Source organism: Sturnira hondurensis, unplaced genomic scaffold (assembly GCF_014824575.4).
Source record: "Sturnira hondurensis isolate 20B ecotype Veracruz unplaced genomic scaffold, ASM1482457v3 Scaffold0009719, whole genome shotgun sequence".
Taxonomy (NCBI): Eukaryota; Metazoa; Chordata; class Mammalia; order Chiroptera; family Phyllostomidae; genus Sturnira; species Sturnira hondurensis.
In genome coordinates, this window is record NW_028082350.1 from 1361014 (window position 1) to 1387198 (window position 26185).

Consider the following 26185-nt stretch of genomic DNA (forward strand, 5'->3'; position numbering starts at 1 on the left):
TACTGGAATGGCCTTTGGATCTTGGGCCCTTTGGCCTTGCATAGACCTCAGTGTTTCTCATCTTTATACTTCAGAGGCTCGAGGTGACTCATGGCCCAATTAGGAAGCTTAACTTAATCTCTGATTGGAGCATATTTTTTCTTTTGTTTCACTTTAATTAGTATTGTTTTTAAAATTTATTCTAGAAGATTATTTCAAGAGAATGAAAAGGCTTACTCTGTCAAAGATGCCATTTAAGAATGCATGGTCCAAAAAAATTAATTTTCTCCACTGTTTTATTTATTTATTTATCCATCCCATATATTCCCTACCCTTTGGCAACCATCAACTTATTCTTTATATCTATGGCTCTGTTTCTGTTTTGTTTATTTGCTTTGTTTTTTTTTAGAATTCATATATAAGTGAAATCATATGGTATTTGTCTTTTTCTGTCTGACTTCTTTCCCTTAGCATAACGTTCTCTGGGTCCCCCCCTGCCCAATGTTGTCCCAAATGGCACAATTTCATTCTTCTGAATGACTGACTAGTATTCCATTGTACATACTGACTCTTCTTTATCTAGTCATCTATCATTGGACACCTAGGTGGCTTTCATATCTTGGTTATTGTTAAGTAAATCTGTAGTGAACATAGGGGTGTATATACCTTTTTCATCCATCTTGGTTTTAAACAATGACTTCCCATTGGTTTGATTATCTTATGTCTTTTGTAAAATAACTCATCAACAACATGCATATGTACACTCTCTAAAAAACCTATAACATGGTCTATGTTTACATATTTCATTTTAAACATGTAACATGTTAATGAATATGCATACATGCATGTATGTGTGAGTAGGACACTGGGTGAAAATCTGAATTTGGAAAACACTGTGAAAGTCTGGAAAAGGTGGTTTTCTGCAAGCACGGAAAATTAAGTGACAGAAGATCATAATTCAAAACAATAGTCAAATGGCAAAGTAATTCTTTTTTTCTGCATCTGGGAGGCTACTCTTGTGCAAGACAGTCTAGACAAGAAACACAGAAGGGGATGCTGCAGCTCCTCAGCCTCAGATAGCCCATTTATGCATCTGTATTACAAAAAATGTGACATCTCTAGCAAGCTCACAGTACTGAGCAAAGTGCTACAGTTATAGCTGGGAATTTGTTTTTCAGGGCTGGCTCTATTTACTGAGTTTTTTTTTTTTTTTTTTTTTTTTGTCTATTCCTTCCTGGGGGGTGGGCACAGTGGGGTGTTTTTGCCGGGTGGGAATTTGAAAGAAGGAGTTTTTGTGAGCTCTATTTTGGATTTTGGTGAATAAGAAAGCAGGGAATTTGCCAGCCTGTTACTCAGTTATACTGAAACATTATGCAAACTGCCTCAATTTGGAGCACAGAAGGTGCTGAAAAATTTTTCCGAGGAGGTCTTGAAATATCTAAGCCTGTCTTCAAGGAAGGACTTGTTTGTCTCAAAAATCACCCTGTAAACAATAGCTGTGTTGTCTCTTCCCCCATCCATGGCCCATCTAACCCATTACCCAGAGTATTACACTCTATAAGTAGCCAGTATGGTATTTGAAAAATCACTTTGTGTCCCTTATTCCCAGGACATTATTGAGAAGAACATGGTTGCATGAGGGCTTTCTTTATAAACTCATTTCTACATATGTGCACTGTTAGGCATGGGCTGCAAATGTTTGAGCAAGCTGTATTTCCATATTTGCATTGTCCAGTCTATTTTCTTATTTTCCTGAATATGCCTGAACATATGCGTCAGTATAAACATGCAACTGCATAGACATGTCTATGTGTGTTTCCAATTCCATATTATCTTGAAAATGGTTCAGCTTTCTAGAAACACTGCCACATAATTTGTTTTGATTTGAAAAACTGCTCAGCAAAAGCATGCAGGTCATAATGGCGGTAACAGGCCATTTATTGAAGTGCTGGAACAAATAGAAAACAAAGTCTTGGACACAGCCAGAGAGCAGCACTTCCCCTGTGAGATCCTCTAGGCTAAGGGCTAAGTAAGGACTGAGTGAGACAATAATAAAGCACAAACCCTTAGGCTTTCAAGCACTAACAACCAGCTCAGGGGTAGCAGCATTTCTAGACCTTGATGGTACAGTGATGTCCTCAACCTTTGCTTTCAGACACTAGATCACTGTTTAAGTAGCCTTTATCATTTCCCCCTAATTTTTATTGAAGATGCCCTTGAAATGATATCATATTTACACCCGACAAAGCATATGCATATTGTGGCATCACTATAAAACCAACAAATGGTTTTAGCTCCACGAGAAAGAAAATTCCAACAACCTTTCATGCTGAGATTTCTCAAGCTAGTTCTCAGCACAGAAGTGATTTTTTTTTAAAGTTGCATAAAGCCTAGCAAGGTTTAAGTTTTCTCAGCAAGGAGAAAGTGTTTTTCAGCTGTTAAATTTTTCAGATGCTGTTTTTGAATTTGGATAAAACTCAAAAACATGTTTGTTTTAAAATGTAAACCTTTTTATGTACAGAGGTTTGCATATAGAGAAATGCTATTACTATGTTTAAAGATGCTCTCTTTCGAAATAAGGAAGTCAGAGGAATTTAAACATAACAAACTACACCTTGTTGCGTGAACATCTCATTAGACACCACGACAAGTATGATGCTTTGGAGGACCACTGAGGCACATGATTGCTGACAGGATCACTTATGAACTGCTAGTGGATGTATTCTGTGTGTGAGCAAAGGATGACCAGGTTTGAAACGAAGAGCATCCTTATTGTCAGCTTTCAAAAGACCTTTACTCCAATTGCACGGCAGTTCTTGGCTCTAAACCTGCTTCATTCCCCAGCTGTTAACTGGGCCAAAGTTGATGCAACATATGGTATTTCCAACACAGAAATGGTGAGGAGGCACACTGAGGTCTCGGCGGAGAGGCAGGGATGAGGGGATATCATCAGAAGGCTGCGCCGCCTGCCATTTCTAATGGGTCTTGTCATTCCTCTATTTTAAGCAAATTGTAGATATGTTGAATGGGAGTAGATGTGATATTGAGCTACCCCACAGTACTTTTGGTTTTCAAACATCTATTCACGATTCACAGAAGTATATTTTACATTGTGATCCACGGATTGTTCCCACACATACATGGATACACACATGCACATGTGTGTGTTCCAGAGGCAGAAGGTAATTGATCTATCTGAATTTGAAATCTTAAAATTCCCCATAATTCTGTTGAGTGTTTTATTGTTTGGAAAGTTGAAGATCAAGGTCTAGGAATTCAGCACACTTCTAACTTCTAACCTAGGATTTTCCAAATTTAAAAAATAGACCTGATTATCTGATTCAGTCTTTGAAATGCCAACAAAATCCATTTTTCCCCTATTCATTCATAATTATTAATTTATTCATTCTTCAAACATTTATTGATAGTCTACTATATGCCTCATATTATATACCTGCAACACATTTCCAGGACAATTACCTCATAGTTGTTTTAGGATTAATGACAGGTTGGACCAGATGGTTCTTGAAAAGGAAAATCTTCCAGAGTCAAACAATGAGTTCATAGTATTTCCTATCTAGCAACCAAGAGCTGTGATAGCATCTCTTCTAACCTCTTATTATGGTTCTAGTATAAAATAATAAGTCTATTTTTATTTACTTTTCATATTCAACATTAATTAAACCATTAAAGGCAATGATGAGGTTTTAATGTCAGAATATTACAAAATAATTTTCCCATAATAAAGTTTTCCTCACACCTTACATGACACACAGAAAACACACAAATTTTCTCAAGGTACAGATACGCAGAAAACTTACCATTACCTTATTTTACAATGACTTTTGAAATAAATGAGCTGGAGCATGTGGAGTTTTAAGAAGCAGAGCAAATAAATAGAGTGCAGCAGTACTACCAGACATGTCTGTGCCTTTTTGATGAGGACAGTGTACGTAAGGTAAGAAGACAGGTCCTAAATACTTACCACTAGAACCTATTTAAGGGGGCAGGTCCTCCGATTCTGGAATTTCAAATGAATTTTTTTATTTTGAGAATTATGTCTTGGACATTATTAAAACATGGTAATTGGACATTGTTTTATACACGTAATTGTAGGCCACCTTTTCAAAAGACCTTTTTAGAATTTATTGGAGGGTATTAGTTAGTAAGATTATACGTTTCAAGTGTACAATTCCATAATACATCATCTATATGTTGTGTTGTATGCTCACCACCCAAAGTCTAGGGTACAGTTCTTTGTCTGCCTAAAGTTATTCCATCTTTCAAAGCCTCTCACTGTCTGCATAAATGACAAATTGGCATGTGCACACTGGCACGAGAAAGAAACACCTAAGATCACATAAGCAAGGTCATGGCAGGCCTCAAGCACTGGGGGCCAAAGGCACCAGAAACATTGTCCCCTTTTTATGTCTGTGCATTGTTTCTATATGGAAAATTACATTCCTCTGAGAGTATATGTGTAAATATGCATCTGCTAGTGTTTTGGCAACTCTAAGTTACCTAAGTTAGTTTCGATCAACACCGTCAAATTTTTAAACCCACCAATGTAATAAAAGCAAGTTTCAAAACACAAACAAACCTTCCAGTACATTGTGTGCTCTGCTGTTCCAAGCCTCAGCTTCAAGACAAAAAGAGAGCGAGACTTTGTCATTCACTAGCTGTTAATAATCAAGAGAAGATCTGCCAGACAAGCTCTTCAAGGGCTCTGTCTGTCTGGACCAGGTATATACTGCTATACACAAAGGGCTGTGCAGGAGGAGAAAAATGAGTGTTCGTGGACAATGATGCAGCTTTCTTAATTAAGATTTTCATTACTGATACATACATTAAGTTCTGCAACTGCAAGAGCCAAAGCACTGTCATGTGCAGGTAGATGTCCCTGATTCCATCTTTAGGCAGTAAAGCTAAAACATATTAAATGTGCACCCAGCAAACGTTGTGGGAGACAGGGGAGCTCCAGAAATATTGTTGTTGGAATTCAGAGAGGCCCCATTAAAAGCAAATTTGTAATGCATCTAATAGGCAGGAGAAAGGCCCATGCCAATAGCACGTGTGTGTGCACGTGTTCCATGTGGGACTGCTTTGAGGTCCTAAGCCACAGACAAAGGTAACTGCCGCTGACCTAGAAATAATCTCTCTATAAATACATCAATAGCTCAGGCCTCAAAAGGAACTTTGATCTTTAAGTTTTCCAATGCCTATTGTTGAGCAAGGAAACAAATGGCCGACTTTGGGTAGCTTTTGGAAGACGGTAAAGGCTCATGTCCACGGCTGGCCCTGACTCTGTCCCTGTGGGTCACTCAGTCTATTTTCCCCGGAGCTTTAGGCTGGTCCACGAGTCAGTGTGGTCTACCAAGGGGTATGCTGTTCCCATGAAATAATCTGATTGGGGTGTGGAGAAATCATTCTTTATATATGAAGCTATTTTTACAAAAAGAATTTTACTAAGAGATGAGTATAAACAAAAACCCTGCACAATCCTAGAAATGGATGAATAGCTGGAGTGCGTGGTTTTGATTCCACCTTAACTAAAGCCTATCTCATTTTAGGATAGCTGGTGCAGTTAATATGAACACAGCTCTCTGCTGTTTTTCTAGCTCCTGGTTGCATCTGTTCCAGTTTTCAAGTCTGCAGCTTTTGGTGAGCTACTCATAGAGTTCTGGTCTTCTTTTCAAAGAAGGCCTGTATCTCTTGGTCATTACTAGAGTGGAGAGGAATGATAAACACTGCACTTCACAAAAGATCATTTTATCACAACAGTCTAAAATTACACATTCATTTCTTATTAAGTAAAGGTATTTATCGGAATTTGAATGTAACCTCCCTTTTTCTCAGGAGGAATAAACTATAATCCATCACCCAAATGGCTCAAAAGAAATTCTTCAAACTCTCTTGGCTGCAGTTCTTTGCTATTTGGGTAGAAGGGAAAATTTCCAAATAATGGTGCCCAATAAGATTTCTCTTGGATTCCTGCACCAAGATTCAAGTCTCTGAAGAGGTTTTCTGGATGGTAGTGTGCATTTCTGAAACTCTTTTCCTAGGGACAGTAGAGGGTTGGATGAAGGCGTGAACACACTGTGAGGTGGCTGGCTTCTGTGTCTGTTCTGGATGGGCGATGCTAATGATTGGTGGTGATAAGATGAAGAAATTGATTCTTTAGAAGTTAATGGATAGATAGTGCTTAGGCACTCTGTCAACAGATCCTTCCTGAATTTTGGGGGAAGTAAACAGTTTTAAGGTTCTTCCTAACCTTTCCTAAAAAAGTACTGTTATAAAACTGCCGAAGGAGCATTCTCAACCGATCGGTGGAGAACCAACGCAGTAGGCATTATTCAAGCACAGTCATGATGGAAAAGAGCAGGAGGAAAATCTCAGAAAATGATTCGAAGTGGGGATTTCTTATTACTTCTCTTATTCATCCTTGACTAGCCTGCAAGGACCAAACAGACCCAAGGACATTGTTAAAAAACGTATGTGTATCTTTTCCTCAAGTTATGTCAGGAGACACATGCTTCTCTCATCCAAAATACAGGGTTAAATTTAAATTAGAGGTGACAATTAATTATCGTGTACCAAAATGCCTTGAAATTGACAGGAAGGAACTAAAGGTGGAATCCATTTTTGTGTCTCCAAGTGTGCGAGGTAAGGCAGCCCGTTCTAGGTAAATATCTGGAAGTGATTTTCTGGGACCAGGTAGGTATGCCTGATTTGTCTTCGATAACCCCACACCGGGGGAATGAGGAACACAAAGAGTGCATAAAAGAAGAATCTAGTGAAACAAAGACATCTTAATTTTATCACTGCAAAGACTTGTTGTATAAGATGCCTCTGCAAGTACCTTAGTAGGTTCTTTGACTGAGGAACATTTATAATGCCAATTAATAACTATCAACATTAATCATCATTCCCTGTGTTCCCATTTGGCCTCTAAGAAGAGGCTATGGTACGGAGGCAGGTACACACCACGTGAGGTGTTCTAAGAGCCTCATTAAGGAAGCCAGACTTCAGCACTGAGGCCTGGGTCCACTGACCTGGCTGCACTGCGGGCAGCTCTAAAGCCTGGCTGGAACCACAACCTGTCACCTTCTGGGTGTTTCACTGCTCAGATGGAGAACAAGCTGTTTACTAGGCCTGGTTTCTGTGGCTCTGCTTAGCTCGTGGTTGGCTTAAAGGCTTTCCATACAACCTTTAGCGTGGTTTGCCTTTCTTCTCTCCCTTTCTGGACACAGCCTAAGGATTTAAGGCATGCAAAACTTCAACATACACAGTTTTCCGCCAAAAAGGGAGAAAGAATGCCCCAGAGCACATGCTGAGGAGTGCTCCAATTACCGCTCGGAACAGCTCTGCACAGCCCCGTCCCTCTGAAAGATGCTCCCTATCCCAAAACACAGGGAAGACACACTGTCACAGTTTAGATCGTGGAGGCAGGGACTGACGCTGCCAGGGTGGCATTCTGCCTCTCTAGCGTCTTTCACTTTCCCTGAAGTTGCTGAAAAATATTCCACTTCATTAAGTATGTAGTAATACACATGGGAGTCAGAAAGAGAGAGAGAGAGAGAGAGAGAGAGAGAGAGGTGGAGGACATTGATGACATGGCCTCTAGCACTTTATTTATGAGAACATCCAGAAATCTCTATCTACATCTGGTAGAAGAATAGTGTCAATTCTGCCCTGGAGACACGGATCAGGCAATATTGCCAGCGTGTATTTCTCCCTTCCCAATAATTTACTGATTCTGGAGTCTGATGGCAGAGCTCAAATGATCACTTTTACATTCATATGAGTGAACAATTAGCCTGCCCCTTTGGGGGAGGGTGGTGCCAAGTAAACATAAACATATAAGACTGGAAAGTGCTACCACCCCTACCCAGACACTCTGCACGTGCCCTGAATGGAGCCCTGCTTGCCAACATTCCCGGGAGGGCAGCGAGGGGTGCTGCTATCAGGGCACAGGAAACAGCGCCGAGGCGGCTTCGCAGCACTTCAGGGAGCACTGCCTTTGCAGCACAAAATGGAAGTACACCATGAAATGTGCGTTAGCTACTCATTTGCCCTTCCCAAATTTTTGTGTTAGTCACCTTTTCATCGTTGAATTATAACCACTCTTAAAATATTAGAAATATGTCACAAATATATCTCCCAGTTTTTTAAAAAATATTTTCTGCCACAGTGATTTTTTTCATGTAATATAATTTAATATATTTTTACTTACATTTTCAGATTTTGGTTTTAGGCTTGAGAAAAAACACTCCTCATATCTCCAATATAAAAAAAAATCACTTGTATAGCAAAAAATTACAATGAACAATCACAGAATTTGTGCAGATGAAGAGAAATGGGCAATATTTTCTTTGCTGGGAGACGTGCATCAACACAGTGTTCTGGAACGGCAGTTTAGCAACAGATACATTTAACTATGGCAGTTCCACTAGTAGAAATTGATTCTAAGGAGACAATTAGGCACCTGCATTTAAAAAATGCATATGTGAGTAACATTGTTCAATTAGAAACAATACCAAATATCTTAAATATACAGTAGTAAGTAATTGATTCCATAAATTATTCATGCACTGGAGTACAATATAGCTGTCAAAAATATAATGTAGATCTGTATTTATTAAAGGGAAAATGCTTATTACAATGTTGAGTGAAAAAGCAGATTACAAAACAGCAAGTAGCTTTTCCTTTCCTTTCGGAAAGAGAAAGACAAAGATAAAGAGAGAGACAGACAAATACATATGTACGAAAATATATTTGCCAAAGTGTTAATAGTGATTATCTCTGGGAGGTGAGATTTTGAATGAATTTTACCTTCTTTATATATCTGTACTGTAACGAATCCAAACAAACCAAATTTATTTTTTTTAGAAATAAAAATTTGATCTACTTTGGGGAGACAAGCAGCATACATGCACACTACAACAATTACTTAATAACTCAAATATGAGTTTCATGACCAGTAGCAATTAGTAACCTTCTTAACAGGGTGACATCATCGCCTGCACATTTTCTTGATGGGTGATGTCACTGCCTCCTCCATTCTCCTCCACATTCGACAAGTCGGCAATGCATTGTAGTGCTTCCCTTAAAGGACTTTAAAGCTCAAATACCGGATATAACTCAGATATTTATATCTAGGGTGTAGTTAGGTAAATTGGGGGATTTTGTATAATAGAAAATTATTCAGACATTACAGAGTTCACAATTATAATGGAAAAGACTCACTATGTAATATTTAGTTAAAATACGGTATAACCACACAGATACAATGTACACTCAATTATGTTAAAATTCAGAGAACAGACTAGAGAATGATATAAAAAATTGTTCATGATGATTGTTTCTATGCTGTGGGATTATGGATGTTTTCTCCTTACCCTATACTTTCTTAATATTTTACAATAAGTGTGAATTATGGGATCATGAAAGAAGTAAATATTAAAAAAATACAGCTGCTTTGCTCAACAGCTGCCAAATTTTACCCCAGATGTATCTGCAATTTACTTTTGAGTCAAATAGCCCTGATGTCATCTCCTAAAGGGAATCTAGCAGAGCAGAATGTGTTGAAACAAAGGGAAGCCATCGCTGCCATCACCTCTTTCTAAACCACATTTTACCCTGCAGAGGTCGCGGTCAAAAAAATTACAATGTAGACTGCACGTATGACACCCCCTTATGAAACATGTGTTACAACCGAATGACAGCTTAAACGTTGTGCCTTAACATTAGTCAGGTACAAACGCACAGCTAGTCATGACCTTGAACCTATGCGCCCGATATATCTAGCAACATTTAAGAATTTTTTTTTGTATCTCTTCGATCAACCATGACCTCTGCAGGGTTTATAAGGCTTAGGATAAATTTGAGTAAGGAATCCTCCTTCTATTGGAAATTAGAAATTTCCCCATTCTTCAGGTCTTTCCACATTTCGTCGTACATCCTTAGAAGCTAGAATTTAACCACCTTATAGGACCCTGGCATGTCTCAGGACTGGAAGCTGTTTCTGGAGGCTGACGGTGTGGGTCACCATCAGAAACAGAGGCTCATCTATTCATTTCAAATGGGAGTTTCCCTAAATAACAAGGATGAACTATTTCATAGTAGAATTATCTATCTTCAATAGATAGTTCACTTTCTTTCTCTTCCACTCTCTTACCTACCCACTCTTCTAGCTTTATCCCTCTTTTAATAAATAGCCTTTCTGTATAGTTCAATGGCAACTCTTACAATGTAGAGAGAATTTACCCAGTACCAATACCACACTTCAAGTAGGTTATCTAATTATTCCTAAACTATCATATTTTAGCAAAGTGATGATGAAGAAATCAGAGATGTCATTCATATCAGGTCTGTCCAGAAAAAGTTCAACCATTGTTAATATAGTGAGAACAGTTTCCATGACAGGGATGTAACCTGGCAGCCAAGGAGAGAGGACTGGAATGTGCATGGGTGTACAATGATGACTTCACTGTACTAGTCAGTGGGGGCAGTAGACACCATTGAGTGAGCATGTGTACTATGTAGTCATTGCATTCAAAATGACTGAGTAAGTAGATCAATGAATCTGTATCACACTTTGCATTAAGCTTGAACATTCCTCCATGGAAGCTATTTGGATGATTCAGAAGGCCGCAGCTATGGGCAGCTGGTGATCGGCAGCTTCATCACAACAGCATGCCTGCTCATGCATCACGTCTCATCCAGAGATTTTTGGAGAAACATCAAATCACCCAGGTTTGGTGTTTCTCCAAAAAACTCTGGATGAGACGTGATGAGACTACAGCCCAGATTTGGTGCTCTGTGAATTCTGGCTTTCCCCAAAACTAAAATCACCTTTGAAAGGGAAGAGATTTCAGACCTTCAGTGAGATTCAGGAAAATATATGGGCAGCTGATGGTGACTGGGAGAACTGTGTGAGGTCTGAAGGTTCATACTTTGAAGGAGATTGAGGCGTCACTGTCCTATGTAAAATGTTGCTTGTATCTTGTATCTTTTTTAATAAGTGTCTCTATTTTTCATACTACAAAGTGGATACCTTCTAAGTTCCAGACAGACCTTGTATATTAGATGCAATATGTATTAGAAGCAATAAGGCATACAGTAGATGTTTTGAAAAAGCAAGGAAATGACTGGGTAATGCCAAGATGGGAGGCAGAAGCAGTCATAAGAGAAAAAAAAAGGAATGACACAGCTCAGTGTGTCTTTTGGAAACATTTTCTAATCACCTGTTCCTGGCCTTTTGGACCAAGTAGCAACCTTCAAACTTCCCTTGGCTGTACAATTTGAGGTCAGAGATGGCGCCTTATTCACCTCTGATGTTTCTGTACCAAACACAGTGCCTGGTGCCCTGTCAGTGCTCCCCAGAGACTTGGAGAGTTGAAGTGAACCCATTTATTGCTCTTTCCTTCTGGCCTCAGCCAGCACCCAAAAAGCAGCAGAAACCCTGGATGTTGTGTCACACATACTGGCAGAATTCCACCCTAATTTGAACTCAAATACACATTTCTTATCTTCTACCTTGGTTACCGACCTACTGGAGAAAATCACACAAGGCAGATGGGTTATCAAAACTAACTTGCCAGATGTGCCCAGGCCTTCCACCTTGCCAAGGAGCAACCTACTATGCTTCTCTAGTCAACTTACTGTCCCTTTCCCCTAGGAAGCATTTTAAACTTTTACTTTCCCCCAAATCTCATATCTATCTATTCTTAGAAGGACCTTGTTCCCTAGGAGCCATGGTTGGGGAAATTTCTCATCCTCTCAGCACACAGAGCTTGCATCTTCCCTATCCTTCCTGTCTTCCTTCTTGTAACAATAGCCAACGGATTCCTCCCTTTATCCTTATGCTCAGCATTCAAGGCCTCCAGCTTTATCAGAAATCTTGTAATACCGATCATCCAATCCCCATCTCTCTTCTGAACATGGAATCTATCCTCTCTTCTGTAGTCTTCCCATGAGTGCCCCAAAATGTCAATGTTTTCCATTTTTTCCAACCCTGTTCTTTTACTTCACTCTCCCCTTCCCAAGATATCACACTAGGCAATTTTTCCTTCCTTTGTAATAAAACTAAGAGTTATCCATACTTGCTGCCTCTATTTCTTCATCTCTCACTTTTTCTTCATCCTACTTGCACACAGGCAACTGCTTCAGCCGCTTGCAGCAAAATGGTTTATGCTAAAGTCAACGACTTCCAAAGCAATATACTGAAAGTCCTTAACTTACCTGACCTCAGTAGCACTTCTCACTATTGCCCACTTTCTCTGAAACACATTCTCCTCTCAGGTTCTGGGCCAGTGTTTTCTGAATGTGCTACTACTTCTTTGCCTGTTCCTTTTGCAGGCAAAGATTTCATAGCCTTATTTTTCCCTACCAGCTGATGAAATACTAAGAGTTACTCAAGTCCCAGTTTGGGCCTTTTTCTCAATCTAATCCTGTCCCTAGGCAATATCATCCATGCCAACAGGTTTATTTGCTTTTACTTTACTTCTAAGTTTCAGTTGTATATATCCAGCTGCCTATTTGATATGCTTAGTTATTTCAAAAGTACCTCACATGAAGCACCTCAAAAAACAGATATTATAATCTCTCCACACAGATCCTTCTTTGGTGTTTCATTAAACTGTGAATGGTGCCACCCTCCATATTGTTTTATAAGCATAAAGCCAGGAGTCAGAGTGGCCACTTCTTTCTCCTTCATAAGAAAATCCTGTATATGTTACTTCTGAACTGTCAGTTCCACTTATTTTCTTCCATTTTCATTGTCACTACCCTAGTCCAGGTCTTGTCTAGTCTAGTACAACTGTCTTACTTCTGCTCCTTCCAAACGATTCATTACAATGAAGCTAGCTTGATTTTTTTAAAGCTTCACTTTCAGGATTATTGCAGTTTCACAACAGTGTAAGAGACAATACTACAGAGAGATCTGGCATGCCCTTTACCCAGTAGTAATATCTTGAATATCTGTAGTACAATATTGTAACCAGGAAATTGTCAATGGTACAATCCATTCACCTTATTCAGACTTCACCAGTTTTATATGCACTCACTTGTGTGTATGTGAGGGGGGCAGTATTCAGTTCTGTGCTCTGGTATTGCATGTGTAGATTCACATGGCCACCACCACAGTCAAGAATCAGAACAGTTCCATCATAACAATATTTCTTGCTACCCTTTTATAGCCTGTCAGCTCCATCTTTTCCCCACTCCCTCACCTCTGTCAACCACTAATCCATTCTCCACCTGCATAATTGTGTCATTTCAGGAATTATATATAAATGGAATCATAAAGTGTATACTCTTGAGATTGGCTTTTTTTCACTCAGCATAATACCTTTGTGATTAATCCAAGTTGTTGTAGGTATCAAGAAGTCATTACTTTTTAGTGCTGAGAAGTATTCCATGGTATGGACGCACCAGTTTGTTTAACCCTTCACTCACTGAAAGCAATTTGGGTCCTTTTCAGTTTGGAACTATTACAAATAAAGCTGCTGTGAATACTGGTGTACAGGTTTTGTGTGGATGTTTCCATTTGTCAGGGACAAGTGTCCAAGAGTAGCATATCTTTTTCAGAATGTATACTTGATTATACCACATTGTTTCTCAAGTTTGTTTTCCCATCTCCATGAAGAATGTCCCTAGCACACCTACCAAGACCCCAGTGTCATCAGGCCCTGCTATATCTTTTTGGCCTACAATGGGATGTCCGTTCCCTCATTTTCTTGATCCAGCTGTACACAAGGGCTTTACCAATGCAGTTCCCTGTGCTGGAGACCTCTCCCACCATCTAATTGCACCTATTGTATTTCTTCTTCAGATGTCAGCTCACGTGTCACTTCCTCCGGGAAGCTTCTCTTGAACTTCCAGACTAAGATTCTCCTCTTACATTTGCTCTTAGAGCACCGGGAACTTTTAATTCACAGCAATAAGCACAGTTTGTAATTTTAAGTTCTTTTATGTGACCATTGGATAAATATGCCATTCCTTCCCCCAGATTACAAACTCTAGTAGGGCAGAGTTTATGTGTGTTTTGCTCACCATTAATTACATCTTCAGCATTTAGTAGATACCCATTTTGTGTTTAACAAAATTTCGCCACGGCTTTTAAGACAGGCAGACTTGGATTCAAGCTCTATGTCTACTACTCACTAGGTATTCTTGGAAAGTTTACTCAAAACATGTGAAATCTCCATTTCATCCTCAAAATTACAATTATAACAGCATCTAATTAATAAGAGTAGTTTTAAATGTTAAACCAGATAACCATTAAAATTATTTTGTCCAGTCCCCGCAGCAATGCCAGCACTCTACAAATGTTATTCGTGCCCTGGCTGGGTGGGTCACTTGCTTGGGCTATCGTCCCACGCACCAAAAGGTTGCGTGTTCGATCCCTGGTGGGAGACAACTGATTGATGTTTTTCTCTCATGTTGCTGTTTCTCTCTGTCTCTCTCCTCCCCTTCCTCTCTCTCTAAAACCAATAAACACATCCTCAGGTAAGGATTAAAAAACATATATTTCTTATTGTTATTATTAGTTTAATAAAAGATTAAGAACTTCTGTGTTTGCTTTTTTTCCCCAGTGAGGTTTTAGTCCATTATCTTCACTTCTTGTCTATTCCCTGGGGATCCGGTTCTGGTAACTTTGAGAGTCTGAAAAGGAACCCTTAGGTTAGAGCTTCGATACTGCTATGACTACTGGTCCCAACCACAGCTATGCCCACCCACCCCTCATTTGGCTTCTGGGCTTTGGTTCTCATTTTCATCTCACTCAGTACTTCCTCCTTTTGTTTTCCAGCCTGTAGATCTTAGAGTTTGGTTAGGAATGCTCCTTGCTGACTCCTCATTTCCAGAGGAAGTTTTCTAAACACACCTTGCCTCTCGCTTCATTCCTTATACTTTCCAATGGAGGAAAATCACCCTGTTGGTGAGATAGCACTTGGTCCGTGTTTCCCAGGTGAAACAGATCCATCGAAGTTTGTAAGTGCAGAAATTCAGTCTCGTTCTCCTTCCTTCCCTACTGAGACTAGTTGGAGTTAGTGACCTGAAAAAGCGTTGCTCTTATGTGGATCTAAATTTTCCCTTGGGAGCACCTTTCCAAGATTTAGATTGAAGGAAAGGGAGTCAGCAAACCCATTTTACCACTCACATTAAGCTACGATCTTCAATTTGGCCTTCATAAAAATTTTTGTCTCCCCAGCCATAAGTTCTTTTATTGTCAGTGGGTTTGGAATCTGAGCGAGGAAGAGCAATACTATTTATTAGATTCCAACACTTAGGTTTGCGCTTTTGCTTGGAATATCTTTCTCTTACTATTCATCTTTTTTTACAGTCTAGCCATCTTCCAAGACCTAGCTGAATCACATTTTACATGAAGCTTTCCAGCCCTCAAATCTTTCGTGAATAAAATCCTGTACTACTTGCTGGACTTTATCATTCCTTTTGGAATTATCACTGATTGTCTTATATGCATCCAGAATACTTAAAGGTACAACTTCTTTTCCTACTTTAATTTTCACTTCTTCAAGAGCAAGCAAGGGCAGTGACCTAGGTTTATACTTTAACTCTCCACTAATCATGATTCTATAGTAAGTGCTCAAAAATATATTATGGGTGATTGTTCTTGAGGCTGGCCTACTGACGAGGCTTTGGTTTGAAGGCCCAAGTTATAACTGATATGGCTTAGTGCACAGGTGGCAAACACAAGGCCCTCGGGCCGGATCCGACCTTCCACCTTGTTTTATCTGGCCGAGCACCTTATTTCTAGTCAGCGGCAGCACCAAGCTCCTTGCTCCTAGTTAAGGAGTAGTTACATTTACACAGTCCTAAAATTACATTTGGCCCTTTGAAAGCAACAGTGAAGCTGATGTGGCCCCTGGTGAAAATGAGTTTGACACCCCTGGCTTAGTGTCTGCATGATTCCTCAAGGAGTGGTGGCAGTGGCCAACACAGAAAAGGCTGAGTGTCTCCCTGAGATGTGTATTGGTGCAAGTGTAGATACACATACAGGTAGTGGTGCTTGATTCTGTCTTATGCTGTCTTTTCATCTTAGCAACATACTCCCCATTTTCCTTTATGAAAAGCATACGCACCTCATGGTCTTAGGTAGAAAGGCTAAGAGAAATGTAAGCAGAAGAAGACAATGCTTCTGGCTGTGGTGGACTGATCTTCAGAGTGTGTGGATTCTCTAGATTAGTTGAAATATTGAAAAAATAGTAGCCACTACTACCACAAGAAAAAAATAAGAAGGAAGGGTCCTGAAAATGGTATCTGAGCCATGAAAGACAGCGAGTATTTTAAAGATCACTGAATTTAATTTATTCAACCTAAATGCATAAAAGTACAGGTGGGGACATTATTTATGCAGGTATATGCAAATCACTTTATAAAATAGGCAAAGCCCTTCTGGTTTTTATAAGTTGCCAAGGTGGTTCCTGATATTTTAAAAGCTATGCACCTTTAATGTAATTTCCTAAGAGTTGGAATCCCTCTGTCGGAATCACAGTCCTTGTCACAGCAAGCTTATTTTTTTTCTCTCCTCTGGGACATTTACAAGGCTCTCATAACCATCAATAAAGAATGGTTTCCACAGAGATGTGACTGGAAAAATCCCTTGGAAATTGCCGAGGAGCAAGTCACAATGTTCAAAGCAGAGAACATAGGCTTTGAAAACATGAACCCATCTGACCTCTTGAATTTAGTACAGTGAATTCCTGAGCTCTGAGACATGGGGCCCGGCTGTGCAAGCCATATTGGTGCTATAAGACTGGCAGTAGGTTGGCTGTGGCATGGTCTATTTCAAACTCCTTCACAGTGCCCAGTGTTGCATGTTCCCAGATGACATTTGGTTGGCAGAAGCTGGGCCTCCAAAGCTGGCAGTCTGGAATGCAGCCCACTGTGTTTTGACAAACACATAATTGACCATCTGATCACCAGCCTACATTCTGCACTCAGGTCACTGAAGGGACCTGGGCTTTGCATAGGTCCTCATTCCTTGTCTTGTTCATCTTCTCAAACCTTTCTCCAGAAAGCAATATAGAGAAGACTTAAACACACCCACGCGTATACTCCCATTTGCAAAAGAGAACATGGTACATGAAACATAAGCTGTTGAAAATTTCCTTTAAATTGTCCTGGCAGCCCAAAGTGAACAAGAGAAAAGCACACTTATGGTGAACTCTAATTCAGAAAGCAGGAATGAATATACTGAATTGTTTCAACACCCGGCTGTGCATAAGTTGGAATTTAGCTCAATGACTTGAAACTTCTGCTTAGAAAAAAGCAGCAATGGAAAAATGATAGAAAATCAAGGCATTGATTAGCTTTAGGGGGACAATCTTAAGAAACTGTTTCATTTTCAGATGAAAAGTGAGAAAGGCAGAACACTGAGAATGTTCTCCTACTGGCCTGCTCCACCCCCATGTCCCCTACGTGAGGAGACACACATCTCTGGAGACCAGCAGGCAGCAGCTCAGAGCGAGGTCAGATTCAAATTGAGGTCTCTGGTGAAGCTCCCACAAAGGTACACTTTGATCTGACATTTGGCCCCACACAACACATCAACCTTTCTCCTAGAAGGCAAAGACTTTTCATTGGGCCAAGACGTGCTGGCATCACTCAGTGTCAGTGTCTGTACCAACACTACCAAACACTCTTTCCTCTCCGCTCCTGCTGCATGGTTGAGGCCTTTGATCTTCACCTTTGACCTAGTCTCCCCTTTTCAGTCAGCCATCAATACCATCACCAGGAAGCTCTTTTTCTAAAACACAAATCTGGCTTCAAAGTCTTCTCAGTCCTACAGCATCAAGTCCAAACTCCCTCCTGCACAAAGCCTTCTAGGCCCTCTGTGATCTGCCTTGTACCACTTTTCACCTTTGGCTCCAGGCTCTCCATCCAACCACCATGTGCAGGCCGCACTAACTGCTGTCCTCTGGACCTGGCTGCTGCTGGATGCCTCCTGACTTTGCAAATGCTTTCACTTTGCTTTTCCTGACGCAGAGTCCCTTTTGCTTTCCCCTCCTCCACACCCACCTGGTAAGCTGCAATTCATTCTTTAGACTTTAAGGCCTAGCTTGGGTACCTCTTCACGTGCGGGCAGGCACTCCTTTCTCATAGCCCTCACTACATCTGGTATATACTTCCATTCCAGCTCCTACCACATGGTAGAGCCTTTGTTTACTATTTAGCTCCTCTATCAGGCTGTGAGATTCTTAACAACAGGCAGCACTTTTTATTTGTCTTGGAGTTCCAGGGGTCAAGCAGAGTGGTGACTAGGTTCCCATAAATGTCTGTTGACTGAAAACTGAATAATGAGCTGTGCAGGATAATTAATCAAAACTAAACCAAGCAGTAGTATTAGCTTCCATATGCATGGTAGGAGCCTCTTAGAAATCTAATGAGGGCAGAAGATCCCAGAAGTAAGGTACTTTCTGATGACTCACAGGATGAGAGTAAGACTCAGTGGTAGAGGGTGTGATGGGGGAATGTCTTGTTAGAGAGAATGCCACTGAAGCAGTGAATGTTCAGCCTTCTCAACACTTAGTTTTCAATATTGAAAGGTACTGTCCTGGGAACGGATTGGGTCTAGACTGCACTGAGGTCCCACTTGGGGTGAGACTGTGATACCTGCTTCAAGGCAGCATGGCAGGTTGTGGAGGGCTCCTCTTCATGTCTGCTAAAGGATAATGAAATGGAAAGCTCTTGGGGCAACATCTGGAAGCTATTCAGTTCCTATTGAAGTCTGTAACAAATACAGATTGGGACTCTGGGCTAAATGCAATGCCAAGGAGAGAGGGCCAAGCAGGCAGAACTGGGCCTGCGCCTGGAGGAGGCCGTGGAGGAGCCTCTGGAGCTAGAAGCACTGGTGAGATAATGTTCTGATCTGTTCCCAAGGAACTTTCCTCTCCCTTTGATGGGCATCTGGGGCACCACCTCTGGAGCCATCAGCTGTATCTGTGGGGCACTTGAGGACAGCAAGACTGTCATAGGCCCTGCCACCCTTGATATAAAGGCAAGCCTCAGGATTTAGAACAATCCCAGTGAGTGAAGCTAGGCTCAGGCTGGGACAAGGACAGTGGGTACAGTAATGGACTATCTGTCCATCACAGGTCATTCTCCCAGCCTTCTCCCTGCTTAAAAGCGAGGTTCTCTCCATAAGCTGCTAGATTGATGGTTGATACAGCAAAAAATCAGTTTCACATTTTCCTATGAGCCAGAGTCAGCCTGTCAGTTACATTTTTTATCTCAAAGGTCTCCATCTTGATCTCTAATTGTGACACAGGTCTCCAGTCCCCTGTACTGCCTGTGCCTGCGGCTCGCCCCCTCCCCCCCAGTGCTGACGTCATAATAGCTGAGCCGTGCGGGCAGGAGTGCACTGTGCTGACTCATCCCCGGTGATGTGAGGATTAATGCCTTGTCTGACACAGAGCTATTATGTGAACTGTTTTTACACAAAGAACTGTAACAAAAATGATTTGCCAGTCAGAAGAGTAGAAATGTGCAGTCCTAGGTAACTGAGGTAGGGACGCAGAGACATAAAAGTGGTAACCATAAGCATGCACATGGACACCCTCCAAAGCACTGGCAGACCCACTCTATCAACACTGAGAGTAAGGAATAACAAGGCTTGTCAGGGGCAGGGAGGACCCACCCCTGCTGTATAAACGCATTATGCACAGCACCAACCTTTGGGGAGTTCAATCAATCTCCTTTTTCTGTCAAATAACTGTCACTTCAGGCTTTCGCCTGGGCATCCTTTGGAGGATTCCGTTCCTCTAAATATATTTACCTAGCTTCTAAGAATATTAGTGGGAACCCCACATAAGCAAAAGAGCCATGGGAACCCCCTTTCTGTGCCAATGATTACAAGAAACCCATGGCATGAGGAGCCAGTGAAGTAAGATAGAATGTTGTGAATGGGAACCAGTTATGCTCACCAGAGAGTGAGCGAGGAGCTGGAAGAAATCATTTACTTAAGTAAATAAATGATTATTTATCACATAAGGTGACTGCCACTACCTGCAGCATCTCTCGGGTGGTATCTCATGCAATGACTTCGGTTATTTAGGTTCACTGCCCCAGAACCTCTTTCAAGCAGCTCAGGGTAAAATTTATCCAAACCCATTGAGTGACGCCTAGTTTGGGCTTTAAATAATAAATATTCTCTCTTTTCATCTGAAATCAAGATTTTCTTCTTTCTAGATGACTTACATCTTTTCTAAAAAAAGAATGGTACCTTTTATAAACCTTCTGGTACATGTAAACCTGGTTTTCTCTTTCCTTTTTCCCCCCTGGACTTTACACAACCTAAATGGCTGAAGTCTGGTACTTCTTAGTAAAAGGGTATTAGAAATTTTGCCAGCAAATGACAAAGATGAAATTAAAAACCATTGAACCTAGGGATGGGTGTATCACTGAAGAACGAATAATTGCCCATTTATCGACAGTGGAGCAAAAGCCCAACTGTTGCGGTATCTGGCTGAAGAATGTACGCTATGGTTTAGAAGAGCAGTGACTTTTGCAAACGGCAGCTGCGGCGGAGTAAAAGGCAGTCTTTATACGAGTCCAGTTGCTGGGCCCGTGGGTCTTTGCAGGCCCTCAGGAATGGCAACTACTGCTACTACCACCAACAGCATTCACTCCACACACAACAGAGGCTAATACATCCTGAAGAAGTGCTGGGAACCACAAAAAAGTCAACTAGACAACTTGCCAATAAAGACCCAAATTTCCCCCATCTGACATTTTTTGAAAAGTAAAGAAACCAATTTTACTTACATAAAGAGAAGGGGTAGGCCACAGACTGATGGTCAAGGAACTGAAAAATCAAAGAAAAAAACAGGAATTAAACATGAACCCAATGGTACTGTAGAGAGAAGGAAAGTAAGTCTAAGTAGCGTGGAGACAGGACTGGCTGTCCCTAAAGGATGAGTTGTAGGAGTCCATCTGTCAGCTGGAGGCCAAAGAAAAGGGAGCTCCGACCTCATAACATTTTCCAAAGGTGCGACCTCCTGCTGTGTGACCAGGAGGGCCAACCTTTTTCCTGGTAAAGTTCTTTCTGATCTGAATTATATATTTTGTAGGGCTCTCCTGTACACTATAGTAGCCACTAGCCACATTTATCTATTACATTTAAATTAATTAAAATTTAATGAAAAATGAAACATGTATGATCCTGTCACACCAGTGACATTTCAAGTACTCAACATTTCTGTTGTCGCATACATAAATGTCAATTGGGCAGCACTGGCTGGAATATGTAGAAGTGCCCTGACTGGTGTGGCTCAGTGGGTTGGGCATCATCCTGCAAAGCAAAAGATCTCTGGTTCGATTCCTGGGGAGGGCACATGCCTGGGTTGTGGGTTTGGTTCCTGGTCAGGGCTTATACAATAGGCAACTGATTGGTGTTTCTCAACTTGATGTTTTCCTCCCTTTCTTTCTCCCTCCCTTCCCTCCCTTCTCCCTAAAAATAAATTTAAAAAAAATCTTTAAAAAGAAAGAAAAAAGATAAAATAGGTGAAAGCTTTAATGTGTAGTACATGAGAAATCTGAGATAATTTTGAGAAGGATGAGTCAACCTGTGATAAACTTCGGTTCTTTTAAGGAAAAACATACCCAGTGCCCAGAAGAACCTCTGGACAAATTCACCACCTCCATGTATTGTCAACACTCAGTTCAGGACTGGGGGTGGCGCTGGCTGAGGACTCGATACTGCCTCCTCCTCCCATCTTACCAGCCTAGCAGTGTCCCCTCCGACAAAATGATACCAGGTAGAGCATCTGCCCCCCAAAACACATCTCTAATGATCCCAACTTCAGGTTTGGGGGAAGTGAGTTTAACAGGTTCTCATTCTGTGTTTGAAATCTAGTAATTCTCCTTTCTAATCTTTAACCTACAATAGACTATTGTAAGTTGAAGTCTTGTAAGTAATATTACTTACAAGATAGACTATTACTTACTATTGTAAGTAATAGTCTACCCCAAATAGACTATTATGGGATTGGCCTGCTCACCATTGTTTTGATACCTTCTCTTACAGACGAATAAAACTAAAGTAACGTAAGATCCACAACAAATAAATAAACCAACCAAGGAAGCTGAGAAAACAAAACAGGTATCCCCACCCCCTCCCATTCAAATATATCAAGGACTCAACACTGATTGAATTCTTGTCTCTCTGACACCATGATTATAACCACTTCACTCACATAAGGCCTCCAGAAATATGCAAAACAAACCATATTAAAAGAGATCAAGAAGGATCTGATTAAATAACTCAGCATAGAATAAAGCTAAAGCAGAAGAGTGGCAATTAAAGACTTCGCTTCTTAGCAAATTTTCTGGACAAATGCACGATCATAGATGTTCCTCCAAAGAACGAGCTGCTCCTTCAGCTCTGAGGTGGGATCCCATCCCCGCACGTGCAGGTGGACAGGCTGGTGCTACTCTCCACCGACATGGAGAGTCGAGATGAAAATCCGATCATAATGTATGCTGACATAAGACAGACTGGGGGTCTCTGATGCTTTAAAATTCTCTCACAAAACTGATGAACTAAATGAACATTTTAAGTAAGATAATTAGATTATTTATGATTTATTGAGAGTACATACAAACCTGAAATGTATATAATATATGCTCTAAGGACTTTAAAGCTCTAAGTTTTGCTATATTGTAGTTTCTTTGGCAAGCCAGGATCCTAGACAATTTTACTGGTGCATCTTTTAAAATGTTTTCCCTGAACTTGGCTGGGTAGCTCAGTTGATTAGATCATCATCCCTACACGTTCCATCCCTGGTGAGGGCCCATACAAGAATCAACCAATGAATGCATAAATGAGAGGAACAACAAATTGATGTTTCTCTCTCTCTCTCTCTCCTTTCCTCTCTAAAAATCAGTAAATACATTTAAAATACATATTTTTATCCTACCTTCCTTCCTGTTTTTTTCCTTCCTTCCTCCCTCTCCCCCTCCCTCCTTTTCTCTCTACCCTCCTTCCTTTTCCTCCTTCCTTTCCCACAACTTCTTTTCAGCTTGCTTCCTAGCCTAATCTTTGATGGGAAGGATAAAAATATGATTACTGGTTATCTATGAAATATGCTCACTTATCATTTTTGTGTTGCATGTTATAAACTCAATAACTCTCAATAATATATTGTCATTTTTAATTTCATTTAATTTTTAAAAGTATATTTTATTGATTATGCTATTACAGTTGTCCCATTTTTTTATCTCTGTTATTCCTCTTGACCCTACATGCCACCTCCCATTAGCATCCACCCCCTTGGTTTCTGTCCATGGGTTGTACATATAAGTTCTTTGGCTTCTATATTTCCTATACTATTCTTACCCTCCCCTGACTATTTTATACCTACCAAATATGCTTCTTATTCCCTGTATCTTTTCCCCCATTCTTCTCCCTCCCCAATGATAACCCTCCATGTGATCTCCATTTCTGTGATTCTGTTCCTATTCTAGTTGTTTGCTTAGTTTTTGTTTTTTTAGGTTCAGTTGTTGATAGTTGTGAGTTTGTTGTCATTTTAATGTTCATAGTTCTGATTTTCTTCTTTCTTTTCGATAAGTCCCTTTAACATTTCATACAATAAGGGCTAAGTGATGATGAACTCCTGTAAATTGACCTTATCTGGGAAGCACTTTATCTGCCCATCCATTCTAAATGATAGCTTTGCTGGATAGAGTAATCTTGGATGTAGGTCCTTGCCTTTCATGCTTTTGAATATTCCGTTTCAGCCTCTTCTTGCCTATGAAGTTTCTTTTGAGAAATCAGCTCATAGCCTTATGAGAACTCCTTTGTAGGTAACTGTCTCCTTTTCTCTTGCTGCTTTTAAGATTCCCTCCTTCTCTTTCATCTTGGGTAATATAATTACGATGTACCTTGGTGTGTGCTTCCTTGGGTTCAACTTTTTTGGGACTCTGAGCTTCCTGCACTTCCTAGAAGTCTATTTCCTTTGCCAAATTAGGGAAGTTCTCCATCATTATGTTTTCAAATAAGTTTTCAAATCTCTTGCTCTCCCTCTGGCACCCTATGATTTGGATGTTGGAGCACTTAAAGTTGTCCTATAGGTTCCTAAGCCTCTCCTCATTCCTTTGAATTCTTGTTTCTTCATTCTTCATTCTGGTTGAATGCTCATTTCTTCCTCCTGCTCCAAATCATTGATTTGAGTCCTGGTTTCCTTCCCGTCACTGTTTGTTCCCTGTATATTTTTATTTCATGTTACACAGCCTTCACTGTTTCTTCTATTTTGTGACCATACGCGACTATTTCTGTGAGCATCCTGATTACCAGTGTTTTGAACTGTGCATCTGATAGGTTGTCTATCTCTTTGTCACTCAGTTCTATTTTTGGAGCTTTAATTTTTTCTTTCATTTGGGCCATATTTCTTTGTTTCCACCCATCTGTTACATTATAAGGGGTGGAGCCTTAGGTATTTACCAGGGCAGGGCAACCCGAGTTGCTGTGTTGTGTTGTTGTATGTGGGGAAGGAGTCAGAGAGGAACAATGCCCACTTGCTTGGCTCTCAGTTGGCTTTCAGTTACTTCCCCCACTACCCACAAGCAAATTGGGCCCTTCTGGTGCTGATTCCTGGGTGGGTGGGTTTGTGTACATTCTAAAACTCCATGGGTCTCTCCAACTCTTCTGTGAGGGTGGGAGTTTTTCCCAGCACTGTAACCCTCACAGGTTTGAGGCTTTATTTTTCCCTGTGCTGGAACCCTGGGTTGCTTGGCCCAGTTGTTCCTCCTGGTTTATCCAAATGCAAATGTGGAAGCACCCTGCCAGCTAGCTATGGCTTTGCCTGCCCTGGTATGCCAGCTGCTGCCTCTCCTGCCTAGTCCTTCAGCCACCACCTTGCCACATGTCCTCTCTGGCCTGGCTGTCTGTCTCTGCCCCTCCTACTGGTCTGAATGAATGTTTCTTCTTTAATTCCTTGGTTGTTGAACTTTCATACAGTTTGATTTTCTGGCAATTCTGAATATTATTATTTTTTAGTATTTATTTATTTTTAGAGAGAGGGGAAGGGAAGGAGAAAGAGTGGGAGAGAAACATCAATGTGTGGTTGCCTCTCGTGTGTCCCCTACTGGGGACCTGGCCTGCAACCTAGGCATGTGCTCTGACTAGGAATGGAACTGGTGACTCTTTGCTTCACAGGCTCGTGCTCAATCCACTGAGCTACACCTGCCAGGGCTTGATTATTTTTTGTTTTTAAATTTGCTGCTGTCCTTTTGGTTGTGAGAGGAGGCAAAGTCTATCTACCTATACCTCCATTCTATTTTTTAAAATACACTTTGTATTTATGTTCTTATATATAAGCACATAACATGCCTTTTTTAAATTTCAAGAAGCATTTTTTTTTCATAAAAGTTAATCAGTCAAAATTAAATTTTTGATGTGATCACAAGAGATCAAAAAAAAAACCCACCAAAAAACAAGAGATCAGCAGTATGTTATATCCAGCTTAACCATTACATGCAAGATCTGGAATAAAAAAAAAAAAAACTACCTTTCTGGATGACAACAACACACAGGCTGTCAATAACAGGAATCCAAGATGGAGAGAAAAATCACAATGTGTATGTCACATGGTCTAAGACAAATTAAAGCCAAGTTAAATTGAAGATTTTATTGGATGTAATTGTTATCTTTTTTAAAAATATATTTTATTGATTATACCATTACAGTTGATCTATTCCCCCCCTTCATTCCCCTCCACCCTGCACACCCCTCCCCCACCATTCCCCCCCTTTAGTTTATAACTACATGTCTCAAGTTCTTTAGATTCTATATTTCCCCCACTATTCTCGCCCTCCCCCCATCTATTTTCTACCTACCATCTATGCTATTCTCTGTGCCTTCTCCCCCCTTCTCCTCCTCCCACTCCCCTGTTGCTAACCCTCCATGTGTTCTTCATTTCTATGGTTCCACTCCTGATCCAGCTGTCCTCTTGGTTTCCTTTTGTTTTAGGTGTGGCTGTTAATAACTGTGAGTTTGCTGTCCTTTCACTGTTCATATTTTTCATCTTCTTTTTCTTATATAAGTCCCTTTAACATTTCATATAATTATATCTTAATGAAAAACAATAATACCGATCCCAAATTTAATATTAAGACCAAATATTTAATTTCAGAGTTCTTAAACAATTCTTAAATGTTCATAAATGTCCAAAGGCCCCAACTT

At 40.5% G+C, this 26185-nt stretch overlaps 1 protein-coding gene across 12 annotated transcripts in view; it reads right to left on the reverse strand.

The window, feature by feature from the left end:
- The window catches only part of ZBTB20 (zinc finger and BTB domain containing 20), an 826710-nt gene that overhangs the window by 154976 nt on the left and 645549 nt on the right, over positions 1-26185 (reverse strand). For all 12 annotated transcript variants that reach the window (XM_037057415.1, XM_037057412.1, XM_037057413.1 and 9 more), the window contains one exon: positions 20770-20809. The gene's annotated coding sequence lies outside the window, so the exon portion shown is untranslated. The remainder of the gene's footprint in view (positions 1-20769; positions 20810-26185) is intronic.